The following is an 18,068-nucleotide window of genomic DNA, read 5'->3' as shown; positions in this document are numbered from 1 at the left end:
TTTGCAAAAGGCACTCAAAGTTAAGAATTCATCGTATGTTTAGCAATTACTGTAGTGCTATTAAGACTGGGATAAACAAATGAAAACCCCCACATGCTCCCAACAAAAACCACTGTCTCCCCATAGAGAGAATCAGGCACCTGGATTTGTCTCAAGAAGCGTCAACAGTTCTCAGTTCACTTGCTGAATTTTGTATTCTGGAATGCCAGTGTCTTAAGTACCAGATGGACTAGTTTCTATTACCCTTCAACTCCCTTGTGACTTTCTAACTATGCTCCTGTTTCTGAAGGTAAGAATTTCAAGAACCCTTCCCTTTTTAGGCATATGTGTTTCTACTGTCCAAAGCAGGAAAAGATTCTAAATAAATAGTCAATAAGCTTCAATAAGGAAAATATTCCTTATTCACAAATGAAAAAAATGCTAATCCAACAAGAATTAATCCTTAATAAAGTAAACAAGCCCTGAAAACAAAGACAAGCCTAGTTCTAGGACTGTATTACTTGACCCTCAGATGTGAAACAATCAAAAATCTTGGGTTTTTTCATATCCTTTTCCTTTACTTAAGAAAACTCTTCAGCCTTTAAGATTGTTCTGAATTACGACGGCTGAACACCAAAGACTTCCTGAAGTCCCTGTCTTTGAATATTTATTGTCCTCCTTAAAAGCCTATTTAATCATAAGCTGCTGTACACTTCCCCTGCTTTGCATTCCTCTGCTGTCACGTGCTTGCTAGCTAAGTAGGTAAAAGGGCACACGCTAGAGGAGCATGCGTGGAGACTTACAAAGTTGACTTGCTGATGTTAGTAGGACAGCGCCCACATCAATCAGCTAACACTGAAACAATAACTTCTTCTAACTTCAGGCATTTTGGTCAGCAAAATATTTCTGTACAGCGTACACCAATTAACTCCATTCCCAACAGAGAGCCACAGACAAGAGCTTTTGATTTTATAGGCAGTCTGGCTGAGTCCTGTTTAAAGGGGGAAAACAATTCACAGTGATTTCTAAAGGTAATCTAGAAGTAATAGATTACTTTGATAATAGCTATTTTCTTTCCTTTCAGTGGTCTCTCATAATATTAATGCATCTTAAAAAACACACTTGTTCCTTTAAAGTTGGAGGGTTGTGCTGGTTTTGCTTTTAGTTAAAGGAGAAAGCTGCCTCTTCCTTGCACTTTTCTAGTTTTACTTCAGTTCTGACATGCTGTAACAACTGCAGATGTTTCTCCTCTTCCCTTTTCATACCTCTGCTTGAGCCAATCCAAACTTACCAGATCTTTTTCCATTGTTATAAACAAGAACTGCTGGGTTAAATGTCACTTTTAAGTCAAGAAAACACACAGCATACCAGAAGGCCTGAGTCCTGATAGACCTGATGTTAATGAAAAAATATGCTGCTATGACTACTATGCACAAAGCTTCCTCAGACTGCTATTTTTGCAGTTTCAGGATATTTATACTATGAAGATGGAGGTTTAACTCACAGACTGCTCACAGACCTTATGTTTTCAGGTTGCAGACACTGAATAGTCAGCTCTGTATTGGGGGTTACATGCTCCTGTAACCACAGGAGGAGATGAGGGCCTCAGTCCTGGAAAATCTGAAGCTAAAAGAGATCCCATGTGTAGGATGCTTCCATTTAGTCAGGCATGCAAGAAGTCACCTGTGGTTGGTAATGTCCCTCTGAAGAACATAACACAGAACACAGTGTCTAAAAGACAGTGAAAGAATTACTATGTGCATCTTAAAAAGCACCAAGCCACGATACAAAAATTAAGTGTATTACAGGACATTGCACAAAACAAGGAATTAATTCCTGAGGCTTTAATTTTGGAAATGCTATTGGGTTTGTTTCTGTAAATTTCATAAGCTTTATATGGATAAAATGATAGTGCTAAAAAAACCCAACCAAACAAAACCAAACAAACAAAAAGAAAAACAAACAAACAAAAACCAACCAACCAAGCAAAAAAACCCCACAAATCACCAAGTAGTCACCACCTCTCTCTCAAAAAAAAACAGCTCCCCTGCTTTGAGGAGATACCACTTCTTACCTCAGAGCTCATCTTAGCCACTTGCTTCTCATACATTGCTTGGCTTATGCAATCCATTTTCCCCCCCCATATCCCGTTTCTCTTGGAATAGAGGAAACCCTGCATTGACTGCTGCGCAGTTTCTCCAAGAGCACTGCTACATACCACCCCACACAGGTTTCATACCTTTAGAGCCCTCAAATAGACATCTCTGGCACTCAAGCCACTGACTGGTCATAGATGGCGAGTAGACTTGCAGCATTACAAGACCCTGTGCTAAGAGCTAGAACATGCTGCATCCTGAAGTATGATGGCAGTTCTGAATGCTGAAGCACCTGGAAGCCCTCATAACATCATACAGCTGCAAGGTACCATCAATAAAGAAATGAGAAACAACAAAACCAACAAAAAACCTGACCTTAAAGAATTCACTCCCTTTTAAAAATAAACTTACAACTTCAAAATTTAGCTTAGCACTCAGGTTTCACATAGGGATAGACTGGTGCAGAAAAAAACAATGGTTCTGCATCATTTACAATTACATTGTTTAAGGAAGTTTTAAAGATGGGAAGTGAAGAAAGATAGTGGTTGAAAGTACATTAAAGCCAAATTTAGTTAGGAAACATACTTAGAACTATACTAAGATTTCCATTTCAAGCTAGACACCTTGAATTCAGAAGTTCTTGGGAAACCAAGCAAGTGCTCCAGTGTCTTTGTCCCCAGAACAGTTTATTTCAAGGAAAAAAGGGAGCGGAACTCCATTTCTATCAACACACAAAGCAGTAAGAGTTACTGCTTGAATGTTCAAAGCAGTCATACAGAACAGAAAACAATTCTGGAGCTCAACAATTTCTCTTAAGAGGAGACTTCTCTGAAACTTGTTTAAATATTGAAAACACTGAAGAAGTTGATTATCCAGTATTTCATTGTCCAGATACCAGATCTCACTTCCGGAAATGAGCTTGCTACAGCTTTAGGCAGAGAAACAGACAAGTTTCATCTGTATGTTCATTTGTTAACATATTTTGACACTTCAGGATACCTCACTGAATTCCTAAAGTCTGAGGACAGACTTAGAACCGAAGCCAGTATTAAAATACCAGAACACCACACTGTGTTTGTGCTGAGACAGCGATCAAGTATTTTCTCTTGACTATTTAAGCTATTACTAGAAATCTGCATTTTCTGCTGTCCTAGAAGACGAAAACTGTTAATGCATTCTCTTTTGTAGAGATCAATGAGTAATTCTTTATGCACAAATCTGTTAATTTCATACCAGACACTAAACTAAAAGCAAGAGAATTCCAAACACTGAGATGTCTATCCAAATCTGTTAATGCATTATTCCAAATTTCTCTTCAGATTTCTGCTATGGATGCTTCTGTCAGCCCAAGCTTTCATATCACCTACACAAAGTAGGTCAGACTACCTTATGTAGTGAAGCACAACAAAGCCAGTACCAACATCCCAAAATAACTTGCTAGTGAATAAGTTTACTTCCACACTTTGCCACCAACCACAGTTTAATGGCAACACTGATCTACACAGGCATTCCAGAAGTAGATGCAGTCTACAGACAATCAAGGTTGCAGAAGTTTGTTTCCGTTGAAAAATACTCAAAGCTCTCCAACCCCCCAAAACCGTATCACTTATATCAAGCAACAGGACCTATTCTTACACAAATGCAAAGGGTCAGTGTCTTCCAAACCACTTTTTATAAGTACAGCTGTTTTAGTAACATTCATCAAGTATGTCTTCACCTGTCTGAAATCTGCAGAAGTTCTGAAGTTTATCGGTTTGACACTTCCAGATGTTCGATGCAAAAGCAGCAGCTGTCAAAAAGTTGAGGAAAAAAAAAATAAAAAAAATAAAAATGAAAAGGACCAAACTGCAGATGGATTTACAAGTAGAGGGGCTGAAACAAGGGAGGATCTCACTACCATCTGGATGGACCTCAACAGGCTCTGGAGAAACAGGCAGGCTGAAAGCTTATAAAGTTCAATAAACAGAACTGCCATGTCCTGCACCTAGGGAGGAGTAACCCATACATTAGCACACACTGGAGACTGAATGCTGGAAAATAGCTCTGCAGCAAGTTGCACACAAGCCAGCAAGGTGCCGTTGCAGAAAAGGCAGCAAAGAGAATCCTATGGTGAATTAGGAGAAGTGTTACCACCAGATTGAAGGGGGTGACTCTTCACTTCTGCTCCGTACTGTCAAGGCCCCATCTCAAACACTGTGTCCAGTTCTGGGCTCTCCAGTAAGAGAAAGAGATGAAACTATTGGGAAAAGTCCAGTGAAGAGCCACTAAGAGGATTTAGGGCTTGAAGCATCAATCCTATTTTTAATACAGTTTTTTAATGGTATACCTAGCAGAGATACATCATGAAATTTAATGTAGGAGTCCTCATAACAGATCTGCCTAAAAAATTAAAAGAAATTAAAAAATAATAATGAAAGAAAAATCTTACCTTAGAGCACTAAGGCCTGAACAAGAAATCCTGTGCTTCAGTTGTTCTAAATGAACAGAACACCATGGAAGTCAAATTGGTAGTAACAGTCAAACACTGAAAAAGAGCAAATCTTCTGCAACTGACAAAAATGTACTATTAGTCTGGCAGATAAAAGAAGCTGGATTTTGCAGTAGAATTTTTACTGAGATTTTACATGAACTTTTCAGGCAATGATTCATCTTAATTTTTCAACATTTTTCCAGTAATTTTGCCCTCACTAGAAAGCACCAGTGTGTCATTTTACAAGGTTTTTAAGTGTGTGTTGGTATTTTAAACACTATTATGCTGTCCAATGACAGTCTGCTAGCTCTAAGGCAGCAGGTAGATTTCTGGAATAGACCTTAAGGGCCATATATACTGCAGTGATATGGAAGCAAACAGTACAAACTACTGATGAAAAATAAGCCATTGAAATTCAATGTTACGTCTATATACCTATCTAGAAGAAACATTGGTTTTATTATTGATAATACAGGCTTTCTTAATTTAATACGATGAGTCAATATGAAGTCATTAAAGTGTTTCCATAGAGTTTGCTATAAATGCAACAGTTTCAGTCACTACAGTATATGCTCTACAGTATATACTGTAGTGTCCGACTTCAGTAACCCAAGGTCCCATCTGCTCTTATGGGAGTAACTGCCTCCCCACCACTATCTGACACAAATGCCCAAATAATCCTGCTGCTAATGCTAGAGGATCAATTAAGTAAGGCAGCTAACCAGAGAACATCAAAAGGATACCAAAACTGCTTTTACTCATGAGTATCTAGTGCTCTTTAGATGCACAGTTGAACAAAGTTAAAACTAAAGCCAAAACATTCAGTTTAACAGAAACCCAAAGATCAGAGTGGTCTAGAATTTTACGCCTTTCAAAGGAAATACAGGTTTTGATCTACAAAATCTTCAGTAAGCAGTACAAAATATACAGCTCAAACATTTAAACATATGACTAGAAAGACTCTGGTTCCTTTTATACCTGTTTCTTGGAAATTTTTCTAGCTAATGCTACTTTCTTACGGGGTATGCTACACTTTTGCAACGAGGTAACAAGGTATCAAAGTCTCAGACAGATTAGACAGGTTATTCACAGTTCACCTGGTATTCCGCAAGGCAGTGACTTCTGACCTCACTAAAGATTAACCAGATGCTGTTATTCTCGAGAATTTCTATGTCTTCCTTCCATACTAACCTTCAATAATATCTAATCATGCTTAAGCATACAAGATACTGATACCTGTTGCTCTTAAGTCTTACCAATAACTCACCTACCTTTTAATGGTTAATCATATTCTACAGGCACAAATTCATTACGAGAACTCTGGAAGGAGTTAAGCCAAATAATTTCTATGCAATAAATTGTCACATAGATTAAATTAATTCAACAGGGCTTCTCAGGTAAACCTTATGACTATGGAATAGAAATAAATCAGAAACCAAAGAATCGCTCTCCTTTAAAACTTGAATTAACATGGGATTCAGATCAAATCATAATTGACTGACAAAAATGAAGTTAAACTGACAGGCCCTTCCATGCCACTTTAGTTGTGTCTGACTTATACAGTTTTAAAAATCAGTTTAAGCCTCCTAAAAGCTGAATTTGTTGTTTATGCTATGACTGAAGTGGCTTAGGTCACTTGGAAAGAGACAAAAGCTTCTCCTCCAACAGCAATCATTTGACATATAATTTTTCTTCTTTGGTTATTGCTAATCATTGGCTCCAGACATTCCCACTCTAATCTATAGCTGACAGCTGTGGTCCCCTGGAATTGTAAGTGCTTTAAAGAATCTCTCACATCTAAAAAATTAAAAAATGCTGTAGTTCAAGCCAAAGTGGAGAATTAAATACATGTATTTTCCCAGGTACGGCAACACTGTAACCTACTGCAAACGTCACTTACAGCATACAGTTTGGAATCAGATCAGCTAAGGAGCTTGCAGTAACTTGCTGTCCTATTGACAAACCTATCAGCTTGTGTCTCGTACTCAGCAATTTTCCAAGATCATCTGCGGGTGAATATTAGCTACACGCTGCAGGCATCTCCTTTGGAATCTTGGGCCAATTTCTTTATCCCCTTCCCAAGTAGTAAAGTGGGGTGAGTATACATGGAAGGGAACAGATAACAACAGACAGATCAGTGAATGAAATGTAAGCATACCTGAACAGCTGTAGTCCTTAAAAACAGACTTGAGATCTATTTCTCACACAGAAATCAAATCTTCTGTCCAACAAGCTCACTGCAGCAGGAATCTTGAATGGGTTAGGACACAATAAGAGGCAGATTCTTTCCAATACTTCTAGCTCTCAATAGACATTACACTACAGCAATGGCAGTCAGTTGCAGCTCTGAAACAGAAAGTCAAGAAAAACAGCTTGAGCTTTAATTCACACAGAGCTTTCAACTGCTCAGAGGGACTGGATCAGACTGGAAGCACTTTAGAAAAACTGATGGCAATGGGGTGAATAGTCACAAACAGCAGTTCTGAAACACTGCTTTCCATTGCACTGGATGAATGTATTGTCTAGATCAATCTGCCTTCATTTAACAGGATTGAGTTGGTGAGCAACTGTGGAGCGAAAGTTTGTTCATCTGCTACCCCCTTAGTCATTTCTGAGGGCTCAATAGTGAACACTAGCTAGTGTAATAAGCAAGTAGATCTCAGGGGCTAGACTCCAACTCTAGTTTCAGACTTCAGTTTGAGACATCCAAGTGTTCGCCTGCAAGCTTTTAACATCCATTCCAGTCAACACATGCCATAAAGTTTTTTTGGAGGGAAATTCACAGAACAGACTGTTTTCACTGGTACTTTAAGCAGAAAAGCCACAGATAACAAGTTGTCTTCTCACCTGATCAAACTTGAGACAGGCAAAGTAGCAGAGAAGACTGGCTATAGCAAACAATGTGTTAATTACTAGGCTAACACAAAGGAATATCAATCCCTACAGTTTCTGAATCATATGGCCTCTCATCTTCTCAAATAGGATGGTCCTGTAAAAGATGCTTTAGAAATGTACACTTCAATAAAAAAAGACTCCGAAACACTGACATGCTCCACAAATGTAATAAAAATATAATTTTTTACAACTGTCATATTATTTACAGGTTATTTCCCCCCTGTAGGACATCCTATGCACTTCCTAGAACTCTTAGATTATTCTAGTCTCTATTGCAGTACATGTTATTATTGTACACATCCCAGCAAGCTACCTTGTCTGATTTTTTAGAAATTCAGAATAATCTTGCTGAGTAAGAGATAAACATATAAACTAAACCACTGGCAGTTATCATATAATGCAGAAGCCTCCCCCACCCCTTTAAAAAGTAGGCTCTACATCTGGGTATTTCTTTTTAATATTACTATAAAAAACAAAACTAGGCAGATTATATGATTTTTATCCCTTCTCTCACTCTCCTTGCATTAATGAGCTTCTATGCTCATGCAATAAAGAAGAATTAGTATTTTCACTGTAACAGCAAATATTTCTGGAATTGCAGGACTTCTAAGAGACATGCATGATGTCACATTTTAAGACTCTGCAGGTCCTGGAAGACAGACAACAATGTTTGGTGACCAAAGGCAAACTGAATGGATTGCTCTTGCAGGAGATATTCTACTGTAAAAGGTGGAAAGACCTGAATAAGGTCCTTCAGCCTGTACAGGGTTGAAAGATTGAATAACTGGTTCCGAACATTTTTTTTTTTAATATTTAAATTGACCATTCAAAATCCAGGCTTGCTTTTCAGTCATTTAGATCTTGTTTTTCTGAGTATATGGAATCAAAGTACGGTTTGGGTTGGAAGGGACCTTAAAGCTCATCCAATCCCATACCCCTGCCATGAGCAGGGACACCTTCCACTAAACCAAGTTGCCCCAAGTCCCATCCAACCTGGCCTTGAACACTGCCAGGGATGGGGCAGTCACAGCATCTCTGGACAAACTGTTCCAGGGCCCCACCACCCTCACAGTAAATTCCTAATATCCCATTCCTAAATCTTCCCTGTAGCAGTTTAAAGCCATTCCCCCTTGTCCTGTCATGTTCGACATTCCTCATCCTGTTTGACGTGCCCTTGTCAAAAGCCCCTCTCCGGATCTCTTGTCGGCACCCTTAGGCACTGGAAGCTGCTCTAGGGTCTCCCTGGAGCCTTCTCCAGGCTGAGCAAGCCCAGCTCTCCCAGCCTGTCTTCACAGGAGAGGCGCTCCAGCCCTCTGATCATAATTCAGGACTATGACACAGCACACTGCAGAACAAAGAAAACGGTTTGGGAATATTAAAAAAAGAATACAGCTGGGGAGAGGGGAGGAGGAGGTTGGTTGTTGGTTGTTTTGTTTTACAGACAAGCATTCACTTAGGTCGCCTTTTACCCAAGCTTTTCCAAAACCCGCCACGCTCGGGAAGCGCCTACCCCTGCACGCAGGAACGAGCTCGGTCCGTGCCCAGAGCACTCCTACTCGCTGGCCGCTCCAGAGCCGGCACTTGGTTGCGCTCGCTCCGCAGCGTGCAGCCCCGCCGACTCCCGCACCGCGAAGATCTGCCAGCTCAACCCCTTCTCCCCCCGCCGCGCCCGCTCACGTGACCGCTCCCAAGAAGTAGGGGAAAGGTCGCGCCGCCGCAGCGCCGTGCAGGCCAACAACGGCCCGGCCCCGCCCCGGGCACCGGCACCGGTCTCCGCCGCCGCTGCGGGCCCCGGGGCACTGCCGGCGCCAGGCCGCGGGCCATGGAGGAAGCGATGACATCTCAAAACAAGGAGGAGAAAAAAAAAGGTGCACTTGTCTTGTACAACCGAGCTGTTCCTATTCCGGTTCAGTGCCAAAACCCGTCTGTTTGATGTTAGTTTTCTTTAACCAAGAATAACGTTTTATACCTGGAAGGAGCTCTCGAATCAAGGCTGTGACACCCCCAAGTTTGAAAGCTAAGTAGATCTGAGGGCTCCTCAAGTCACAGCTGTGACAAAGCCGTGTACCTGCGTAATCATGTAATACATTTCCTAAACTAATAAAGATGCACATAGTGCTTACCTCCAGTATCACCCGTGCTATTATTAACTGGTAATTATTAGTTTACATATCAGTATGGTTGAAACAGGAAAAGAACCTGCTAATTACCACTGAAGACTACAATACTTCTTTTATGTAGCGTCCATTCACAGTGGCCAGAAAACACAAAGAAGAGCTTGTAGATCAGGAAATAGCAGAGGTCTGACACTCAGGAAAATACAATTGCTTAAGGAAAGGAAAGAGAAAGCATTAGTTCTTCCCATTTCTCAGTGCTACACTCCTACAAACGTGATAAGGAAGCAGCAGTTTTCTGATCAGTAACCTCCTCTGGACTGCAGAGTTCCAATGCGATTGTCCTTTAAGTTCTGACAAATTGCCAGGTAAGAGGAAGAATGAGATATTTGTTTTGATCCTGCTTTGCACTTTTCTACTTCCAGACAAGGTGCTTCCTGTCACAGTCCCATCAACACTAGTATGGATCTATTACAACTGAAGTAATATTTTAGGGGTTTTTTTTTCCTACTTAAGCAAAAAAACATAGTGGAAGTAATGAAAGCTGCGCAAAAATGAGGCAAAAAAAAAAAAAAAAGAAAAATGTTGCAGGATGCTGCATATATCTTAACATACCTTCTGCAACAAGTCTAATTAGCATTCGCAGCCAGTAAACCTACCACACCGTGAAAAAAATACAGACAGAAAGTGGTTTATCTCAACAGCAGTTTGCAGCGACCGTAGTTTTTAGAGGTTTCATTTCTTGCAATCACATGATACGGACCAGTCTTTCTCACACACACACACTTAGTATTCAGTTTACACACACTTGCAAACGCACCGCTTACATCAAGCCGCACGCACACTTCTACAGAGCTGAAACTCGCCCTGGCAAAGGGTCAAAGCAGCGCCGCTAACCCGCGAAGCTGCGGGTCACCGGTGTCCTCTTCGTGGATCGGTGACTCTCCTGCTGCCCCGTGCCTCCTCCCGCTCCCTCGTCTGCGGCAGTAGCGCACTAACCCACACGCCAGGGGAAAACGCAAGCTGGATGCCAAGGACACTTTAAGGGCCTTTCCTTCCTCCCTCACTGGCCCGCCGGCACCGCCGGGATGCAGCCCCGCTCCCACCACCCGCCCTGAGTTGTCTCACTTTCCCCTCCCGCAAGGATAAGCCCCGCTTAGGGAAACAGCACCGGGCGCACTCGCACATTTATCACGGGGCTTCACGCTCGCCCTAATAATAATTAGGTTAAAACCAGACCAACCGAGCCCGTCCGCCTGACTCCGGTTTCGTCGTCTCTCAGCCCCAGCGCGGACGGCGGTGCGCTTGTGGGCGCGTCCTGGATGGGGAAGGGAGGAGGGGAGCGAGGGGGAGGGCGGAAGCCCGCAGTGAATCAGCCGGGCACTTCGGAACACGGCCCGCCGCTGTCCCCTGCCGCGCTCCCGAGACAGCAGGAGCCCCCGGGCGCCGGGGCTAAGCCCATCCGCGCCGGGAAAGCCGGCGGCCGTGGACCTGCGCTCCGCATCTACCGGGGGCTCGCTGCCGGCTACCGGGGCTCCGCGCTCTCTCTCGCGCACACACAGACACACACAGACACACACAGACACACACAGACACACACAGACACACACAGACACACACAGACACACACAGACACACACAGACACACACAGACACACACAGACACACACAGACGCTCACCTGCTGAGGGAATGGCGGCTACCGGCACTGAGGCAGGGCAGGCTAAGGAGAGCAGCGGCGCGAGCAAGGCGCGAGTGAGCAACGACCGCTCCCTCACACACCCCGCTTGCCGCCCGCTCCCCCATTGGCTGGCGGAGGCGGGGGGGCGGGCCCAGGACGGGGCAGGGAACGAGGCGCAGGGCGCGGCCCATGTGGGCGGAGCGGAGGCGGGGAGCGAGGTGGGCACTGATAGGCGGGGAGGGGCGGGTTGGGCTGTGATTGGCAGGTGGGACTGTGAGCCCCGGACAGGGGGAGAGGGCTGCCCTGAGAGGGCTGAGGTGGAGGATCTGAGTCTGCAGCGGGGAGCTTCCCGGAGCCAGCATCTCCGTGATCATACAGGCGCCTTGGGGAAGGCAGAGCTGGGCACTGTGTGGAGAGGCCGGGGGGTGTAAGTGTGTGGGAAGGCGCACACCCTGGGAAGGCACTGCATGCAGGGGACCCGTTTGGTGGTGCTGTGGAGGTAGTGCCATGGAAAATGAAGATCTACAAACAGGTTTCAGTCCCAGCCCCTTCTGCATGAAGCTCTATGCAACGGCTATCCTCTGCTTTCCCGGGCTGTGGCAAGGCAGAGGGCTTGGTGTTGAAGTTATGTGCACAGCGGCACCATTGGTGAACAGGTTTCCAAGGGAAGGTGAGGGCCAGCAGCTGTCACCCCTGGTGCATTCCATCTGCTAGAGGTTTTCTCTTTTGGACTTGGGTTCTGCTACAGTGAGGCAGTCAGTGAGGGAGATCCTTAGGAGGCAGTACACTTTCAGATCCCCATGCTGATGGGGCTTGCAAGAGAAGGTGCAGGCCAGCAACAGCTTTATGTCCTGGCCTTCCTGAGCAGGAGCCCTAGCTGGAGAACTTTCTCTTTTGAACCAAAGCTTTGGATAGGGTGAGGGGCAGGTGTGGAAAAGAAAGTGCAAAGCACTAGTATTTGTGATTATGTGAGCAGATTGCCAAGGAAAATTGAGAGTTACAAACAGCTTTAGCCTTGACCTATTCTGAACGGGAAACTTCAGTGGAGGTTCTCTCTTTTGGCCTGTGGCTAGAGTTAGGCTGTAGGTTAGATAAATACTTTGGAGGCTATGCAAGCACAGAACATGCGTGAGGGTGGGGCTGTGATTAGGGCCTCAAATGAAGATGAAGGCCACTAATAACTCTCACTCCTGGCTCAGGTCTGCATGGGAAGCCTCACTGGTGGTTTCCTCTTTTGAACACGAGTTCTGGCTAGTTTGAGGCAGTAGGTGGATGAGATCCTTAAGAGGCAGCACAAGCACAGAGCCCCTGTGTTGATGGGGCTGTGTAGGGGCTGCCAAAAGGTGTAGGCCAGCAACAGCTTTCAGTCATGGCCCTTTCTGTGTGGAAGTCCTAAGCTGGATGTTTGGAGTGAGGCTGTGGAGCCAATTTGGCCTCCCTGGGAAGCATAAGCCAGCCCCCCTGCTCCAACAAATGCTAGGATTTGAAGGAAATAAGTACACTCAATACATCTCAGCAAAAGTAGTTGCATTCTTTAAAAAATACAAAATCATTAAATTTATTAAAATAAAAGCATATGTGTCAGCCTCAGTTTGAAATGAGTACTTTTTAAATTTGTAATGGACTGGTCACTTTCAAGAGCTCAGAGCTTGAATATCTGAAGCTCTTTTTGATTTTGGTATGGTAATAGCTGGAAGACTGCTCTGTCCCAGAAGGAGGTTATGGCCCTGCCAGACTGCAGTGGTGTGAGTATGAAGTCTCTTCCTTGAACTATTATGAGTTGGGATTCATACATTTTTCCCTTGTGGGCAGACCCACCCACCACATACTCCTGCCTGCTGCAATTTCCAGGATGTGGCTGGAGCCTCCAAAGCACACAAACATGTGACCAAATCCAGAAGCATGGACACTAGAGATTAAGCCTCTCCCTTACACTTCAGATCATGCCATGCCAAAGAAAAGAAAACCCCCTTCTGGTCAGAATTTTCCTTTCTAGTGTTCTCATCCTAATGATGCAATTTTGAGATTATATTCTTTCAGAAGTAAACAAAGCCTAGATGAAAGCAAGAGGAGGATGAGAAAAAGAAGATGGATTCAGATCTATTAATATGAGCAGGGGAGAAAGAAAACAAAAGAATAAATCAATACAAACCTATCTACACCCCCAGATTCAGCAATATTCATATCTATGTATTTTTTGCCATAGCAGACAGTTATAAGAAAGTAATTAATAGCTTAGAAGAAACCCTTGTATGTTTTCCATTATGTGTGAATGTCTTGGTGTTTTGTTTTTTTTTTTCTCCAGTTTTCCAGGTGCCTTTTTGATTTGAAATATAAAAAATTTGCCCAAATCTGCTTTCGCTTGTTATACCAGGAGTTTTGTACATATCTGTCTGCAGTCTACATTTTCATTTACACATGTAATCAGGAGGGATCAGTCAGCTGGGAACAGATGCTGGTGTTAATTATTTTGTTTTCCAAGTAATTGTGCAAGCTGTCATGAATTAGGGAACACCAAGATAGAGTGCTTACTTCAACATGATTCTAAGCCTCCTGCAGCTAACCTTAGTAAAGACATGAAATGTGTTGCATTACATAAGGCTGCGTAGATTGCAACTTGGCAAAACCTGACTTGGCTCTGTTTAGCTGGCAGATAACCGTGTGAATAGGTCCCAGTGGTACTGACACTGGTTCCTAGGTCAGGCTCTCTTCATCTATTAACGCAGAAAGAGCAAGTCAGGTACTTTTGTAAGACTGTTCTAATCAGAACATCCTGTGTCTTTTATTGTGGCAACATGCACTGCTGAAGCTCTCTATCTCCTCTGCTAACCATGTTTCTTCAGTTAAGGGCATAAGATGATTCTACTTCTCATGGCTGCAACTGTGGTCACCTAGAAGCCTGCAGTGTGTCCTGTGTTTCTGTAGCAACCTTTCATTGCTTTGCAAAGGTAAGTCAATTTTCCCCCTGTAATTGACATATTTTTAATTTCTAAAAAAATATTACAAGTCTCATCAGCACAGCCCACGTGGTTTTGGTGCTGTAAGACTTCCCTAGTAATTGTGATCTTGTAATCCAAAAAAATCAAAATAATAAATGACAAGTCATATCTATCTGTGCCTCCGCAGACTGAAATTTCAGTTTATGTGTTCCAGACCATTCCTACCTTCCAGGCCTCCTTATTGCTATGAGTCAACCGTCTCAGGCACTGTCGTTACATTGAGTAACACCAAGCTCTGCCAGCGCAGTAATGTCTCAGACTTTGATCTGCCTTGGTCTTTGTCCATTCTTAAATGCTTTCTCGTGAAGGTACAGTAACAGTTCAACAGATATTTAAACAGAGTGATTTGCTGTGTGTTGCCTTGCTTTTTTTAACCAGATAAAATGGATACTACTAGCCTCACTTGACAAGCTGGCAAAAGGGTTATCAGCCTATCCTGTGGCAATCAGATCCAACAGAGACCATAGTGTGTATCTGTGATTGCAACAGCAGAAAGATGCTTTGGGAAAATAAATATGACTCTCTTCTCCTAAGCAATATAATTTTTAGAACTGATTATTTGCTTTTAGTTTACTAATTTTTCTTGAGTGGAATAAGCATTTTGTTTTTAAATTCATTGATTAAGGAATTGCAAAATCATCACTCAGAATATGCCACAGGTTTTGCTTAGAGTTTATTAATGAAAATAAAACAAGAGTATATTTTCAGTGCTCTGTCAAACTAGGTAGACATTATGGTCTCCTTGGAAAGTGAACACTTGTAGATACTATTTAAATTTTAAGTAATATGTTACTGCTTTAGAAATTACACACTGACAACTTCCTGGGCAGTGAAAACCCACCTAATTGCCCCAGCTCTGACCCAAGAATTCTCCTTGGCTGGGGTTATGCTCCTGGTGTCTGGTATTGCTATTTTGTACACCCAAGATATTCTTACCTGCAGTAACATTACCTCTGAAGAGATGACTGTGAGACTAAGTGAATATATGCACTAATCAATATCAATTGAGAAGAGGATAGGTCTAATATGCTGCTTACCAAAATATCTATAAACTTAGCAGATACTAAAGTTTTTCAGGAAATGCTAAATTTACAATCAAGCAACCATGTGTAGACTCCATTGAGATTTTCTAAAAGTGCCTGAGCACCTTTGGCAGAAGAGTCCAAAAGAAATTAAGTGACATCTGCATACCCAAAGCACCATGTTCCAAGCAATTGATTATCTCTCCAAGTTATTTTTAATACATATTGACCAGTAAGAGCAAAATGAATAGTAGTGCCAAGGCATACAGATGAGATAGCCCTTCTGGGCAAGCTTGTAGGGGATCCTCCACTCAGAATGAGACATATCAAGAGGCTGTTTGGTAGGAACAGCAAGTGACAAACCTGCCCCACACACAGAGTTTTAGATATGCTGGTTTTAGTTTCTCCTTCTAATATTTCACTTTTTTTCTCTAACTTTGAGTATTTCTGACTTCTGCCTTTGTCCTCACAGTCACATTGGGTAAGGAATACAAATCTCCTGATATCATCCCAGATGTGAGACGATGAATGACATCCCGGGTACAAAGGACATGACTTACAATCCTCACAGCATGTACCTAAGGTTATGTTAACAGTAGCAAAATGGAGGCTGGCCAAACTTTGAAAAGAAAGTATGTAGCTGGAGGTTTTCTAAGGTAAGGGAACAAGTCAAAAATACAATATAAAGGTCAATGTGTATTGGAAAAAGCCATGGTGAATGCTGTAACCTAATAGTGGTTGTGTTTGTGATACTCCCTAAACTCTGATACACTTTGAGAAGGAAAACGTTCTGGCTTGAAAATACACACCATTACTTTTTTAGCAAAAAGTAGAGGTTTATGTAAGGATTACTTGGAAAGTTATTTAGAGGCTCATTTGTTCAGATTGAAGGATCTGGTAGACGCTTTTGGGAAGACACTGTTATGTGCACTAGTGAAATATTTAGGAAAACCCACTGTCAGTTGAAAATCTTTCACTCAGACTGTCAGTTGCTCACAAACTGATAGCATAGTTTTCCTTAACAGTTTCAATTGTGAGGCATAACTGAAGGAGTTTGTACTGCAGATATTTTTATTTTTTTCCCCCTCATTGGGCAACAGATACTGTATGTACTATTTCCTGCTGTAATCTATCAGATGGAAGCAGAACTCGTTTGTTTGCTTCCCACGTAGGTCTGCAAGGACACCATAGTCACAGCAATTAAACATAGACCATAGTGCCCGACTGCTGTTTCGGGAAAGAGAAGGGCATTTTAACTGCTCAAAGTCTTGAAATGTAGCTAACTTCCAGTATAACGTTCATGCCAAAGTAAAAACTCTCTGTGTTGTAGTTGCTCTCTTATCGCAGCAGTAGATTTCTATAAACAGGCTGCAATATGAGCTCAATTCCACAGACTTTGTTTCAGATGTATAATGCGTAGCCAAGAGATTTTAAGACCCTGTAGATTTGCAGTGTATGCAAGTCTTGTCTTCAGTCAAAACCAAATGCACACATACATACTATTAAAACCTACCTTTGTACCTTTTCTATTGAATTTCCTTATCTTTCTGCATCTGCAGCCATAATAAAGCATAATTTATTTGCAATGTATTTCCTGTAACATCTATACTACCACCAACTCAAGCAAAGCAGAGCGCTGAGTGGGTAAGAAGAGGGAAAAAGATTCTCCGGAATTTGGAGAGGGACATGAGAAAGTAAGTTAGAGACAGCTTGGGCATGGACAATATTTGCTTGGAAGAAAAGCAGTTTAAAGTCTCCCTACATAGTTATACCGCACATCCAAGTTACTGAAGAAGCTCCTCACTTGCAGTAGTGGTGTGTAGGCCTCTGCTAGGGGCAGGTCTTGCATGGCATAATGCTCTGTGTGTTGTTCTTGCCACAACTGTTGGGCCTCAGCATCCTCCACACCTGACCATCTTCCTCATCAGATACTCTGGTATACTTGTATACTTGTTGTGGTACGAAATATCATAGCTACTTCATTGATTTATTGTGCTAATGCATAAAGGTATTTTAGTTCCTCACTCTGCCTGTATCAACTTTATTGGAGAATTCTGGTATTCACTTTCCTCCCCTCCAGCCTCTGTTGTGCCCTATTGCCTTTGCTGGCCTTGATGATACTGAAACTTCTTGCATCCTCACTGGGAAGAGAGGAAACATATGCATTTAAAAGGCAAGCAAACATTGCCATACCTCTCTCGTGGTCTCCAGGAACATTGCTGGGGGTGAGTGAAGCAGCACAGCTGACAAAGCAGAGCCAGATACTCACAAACAGTACCCCAAATGGGCAATAGCCACAGTTATGCTGAAATTTCATAACTGCCTATGACACAGTGAGAACATCCTGATACGAGGCCTGGCTGTCCAAGAGTGAAGCAGCATAGTTTGATGAACTAGTTAGTAGACTGTCCAATAAAGTGCTTTAAATACAGTGTTACAACAGATGGATACCAATTATAATGCTCAAACTACAGCTGCAAACCCAGGATCTATATTTTTAACTTTTTTTGTTTTTTTTTTTACCTAGTCAGAAACTGGCACCAATAAAGTCAATGGCTGGTTTATGCTAGAGAGCATAATTTTTCAAAGGCTGGGGGACTGCCAGTTTCAAAAGTTAGTTTAAGATTGTTTTATTCTCATAGTCTTCTGTTCTGCTCTTTGTATTTCTTCTGCTCACTGCACAAGGAAGCCCCTTCCAGAACAAATCATCATGCTGGTCTTTCTGCCTTGCTTAATTGGCAGAATGTCAATTTTTATAATATTTTTATAATTTAATATTTCCTGAGCACATTGTTGTGTCTACATATCTAAAA

The 18,068-nt window shown here is 42.4% G+C and overlaps 1 protein-coding gene and 1 long non-coding RNA gene across 9 annotated transcripts in view; one reads left to right on the top strand and one right to left on the bottom strand.

Moving 5' to 3' along the window:
- Nucleotides 1-11,345, bottom strand: part of CPT1A (carnitine palmitoyltransferase 1A) — a 44,384-nt gene extending 33,039 nt beyond the window's left edge. Inside the window, exons 1-5 of one of the 8 annotated variants that reach the window (XM_065683119.1) lie at nucleotides 11,235-11,345; nucleotides 6,704-6,891; nucleotides 4,504-4,549; nucleotides 3,793-3,864; nucleotides 1,499-1,682 (exon numbers count right to left, since the gene is read on the bottom strand). The gene's annotated coding sequence lies outside the window, so the exon portion shown is untranslated. Of the gene's footprint in view, nucleotides 1-1,270; nucleotides 1,347-1,498; nucleotides 1,683-3,792; nucleotides 3,865-4,503; nucleotides 4,600-6,703; nucleotides 6,892-7,392; nucleotides 7,470-8,950; nucleotides 9,074-10,797; nucleotides 10,888-11,234 lie in introns of those variants that run through there. The other 7 variants (XM_065683124.1, XM_065683118.1, XM_065683120.1 and 4 more) reach the window with 7 other exon arrangements.
- Nucleotides 11,346-13,880: 2,535 nt separating this feature from the next.
- On the top strand, nucleotides 13,881-16,351 carry LOC136017568 (uncharacterized). The gene is made up of 4 exons (XR_010613986.1): nucleotides 13,881-13,974; nucleotides 14,078-14,182; nucleotides 14,388-14,541; nucleotides 15,728-16,351. It is a non-coding gene; the product is annotated as an uncharacterized LOC136017568 (long non-coding RNA).
- Nucleotides 16,352-18,068: the final 1,717 nt, after the last annotated feature.

Source organism: Lathamus discolor, chromosome 6, assembly GCF_037157495.1.
Source record: "Lathamus discolor isolate bLatDis1 chromosome 6, bLatDis1.hap1, whole genome shotgun sequence".
In the NCBI taxonomy this organism is placed as follows: domain Eukaryota; kingdom Metazoa; phylum Chordata; class Aves; order Psittaciformes; family Psittacidae; genus Lathamus; species Lathamus discolor.
This window is presented reverse-complemented; position numbering and strand designations above follow the sequence as displayed.